This window comes from Suncus etruscus, chromosome 1, assembly GCF_024139225.1.
Source record: "Suncus etruscus isolate mSunEtr1 chromosome 1, mSunEtr1.pri.cur, whole genome shotgun sequence".
Taxonomy (NCBI): domain Eukaryota; kingdom Metazoa; phylum Chordata; class Mammalia; order Eulipotyphla; family Soricidae; genus Suncus; species Suncus etruscus.
The window spans coordinates 127919440-127921679 of record NC_064848.1 but is presented as its reverse complement, the minus strand read 5'-3'; the positions used below and the strand labels follow the sequence as shown (position 1 = coordinate 127921679).

At 41.4% G+C, this 2240-nt stretch overlaps 1 non-coding gene across 1 annotated transcript; it reads right to left on the bottom strand.

Annotated features, from left to right (window-relative positions):
* Positions 1-1766: 1766 nt before the first annotated feature.
* LOC125996122 (U6 spliceosomal RNA) lies at positions 1767-1873 on the bottom strand. The gene has a single exon (XR_007491217.1). It is a non-coding gene; the product is annotated as a U6 spliceosomal RNA (small nuclear RNA).
* Between the last annotated feature and the right edge of the window lie 367 nt (positions 1874-2240).

Genomic DNA, 2240 nt, shown 5'->3' with positions numbered 1-2240 from the left:
TCTCTCATTTCCTATACCAGGGCTTGCATTTTCTTTCTCATTGCTGCTTTTAAATCTTCATCTCTTCTATCTGTATGTTTTGGTGTACTTGGGAACTTAGTAGGATTTCTCTCTGTGTCTCTAGCTGTTAGGGTCCTCCTTACTCTACCCATGCTTTTATGCATTTATTGGTGTGGCTTGGAGAGCAGTGCCTTCCGATTTCAGCCTGTTTTTGCTCCCTGTGGTGCGGGGCTGAGTCCCTTCTCTGGATTGCAACTCTGGGTGGGACTGTTGGGTTGGCTGGCTGAAGTTTGGCCTCTAGAGAGCCCTCTAGTGGAGCCTGATTAGTTGCTGCCTTCTCTTGTAGCCAGCCATTGCAGTACTGCTCCTGGTCACAATGGTGGAGGGTGCTGTTGAGCCTGGCTCTTTTGTCCTCTTCCCCTATGTGGAAGTCAGCGGAGTACCACCCCCTCCAGGTTTTCTGGAAGCCCCTCTCGTTTGCAATTCCTATCCTGTCCCAGGGGAGCAGAGATGCGCTGGGGCAGAGGCTGAGACAGAGGAAGGTCCCCTACTATCTGTCAGCCCCGGAAGCCTCAGGGATGCAGTCAGGGGAGGGGTGGAGGTGGGGGGAGGTCCCCTACGTCAGTAGCTGGTGGAAGCCTCGGAACACAATCAACATTTTTTAAGTTGTTTTTGGGTCATACCCGGCAGCTCTCAGGGGTTACTCCTAGTTCTATACACACAGATTGCTCCTGTCAGGCTAGGGGTGCCAGGATTCTAACCCCCGTCCTTCTGCATGCAAGGCAAATTCCTTACCTCCATGCTATCTCTCTGGCCCACAACTTTTAAATTAGTTTGTATTATCTAATTCTTAATAAATGCTTGTAAAAATGTTAAAAAGAATTAATCTGATTTGAAAATAATATTGTCAATAATACATCATGTGTGCAGAAAGTAATCCCATTATATTTTTCTATCCCCCCAAAATAATTATTTCTGTACTATTTTTCTTATTTTTCATGTCTATACTGAAACATTTAATATTAAATATACTAAACAGATTCAGTATGTAAAATTTCATGTGACTAGACAAATAAAACTTTTATTAAATTGTCACCACAACAAAAGTATTAAAAATACTTTCCTACATCTCAGAATGACCTGTTGCCTTCCTTTTACCATTTGATTAGAATAATTAAATTTTGAAGTTAACAATATAATATTTCAAACCACAGTCACCATGCTTTACAGAAGATTTCTTTTCTGTTTGTTTTGTTTTCGAGAGGGTTACAAACAGAGGTTCTCAGTTCTTACTCTTGGTTCTGTGCTAAGGTATCACTCCTGACAGAGCTTGTGGTCCACAGTGGACCATAAGGGGTCTCAAACTCACGGCCTGCGGGCCGCAAACAGCCTTCCATACAACATTTTGTGGCCCTGCCCTAGAGGAATCTTTTTTGTTTTGTTTTGTTTTGTTTTAGTTGTTTGGGTCACACCCCCCAATGTTCAAGGCTTACTTCTGACTTTGCACTCAAGGATCACCCTGACTTTGCCTCCTTCGACCCCCAGGTAAATTGAGTTTGAGACCCCTAATAGAGCCATAAGTTTCAGGACTCAAATATGGTTCAGCCATTAGTAAGGCAAGTGCCCAAAGCTCTGTAATCTTACTCTGTCCTTCTTATGTTACATAGATTTCTGGAACTTTATTCATCTAACATAATTGACTTCATACTCATTTATAAAAACAGTAACTCTCAATCCCCCACACTCAGTTCCTGAACATATTTTTTTTAAATATGGAACGCTTCACGAATTTGCGTGTCATCCTTGTGCAGGGGCCATGCTAATCTTCTCTGTATCGTTCCAATTTTAGTATATGTGCTTCCGAAATGAGCACAGTTCCTGAACATCTTTATTGTAGTGATGAATTTGATAATTCTAATATTGTGGAGTGTGGAGTTGGGTCACACTTGGCTGTGTTCAGTATTCAGTGCTTCTGGCTCTGATCAAGGATCACTCCTTGCTCTGTACACCATTATATGATAATAGGAACTAAACAAGGATCAGGCACATGTAAGGCAAGAACTTTAACCATTGGACTATTTCTCTGGACCATAAATTTGACTTTATAATTTGACTTCATATAGTGAAATCATATAACACTTGTTTTTCTTTTTTCTTTTCTTCTTTCTTTTCTTTTTTTTGTTTTTTGTTTTTTGGGCTATGCCTAGTGATGCTCAGGGGTTGCTCCTGGCTATGCTCTC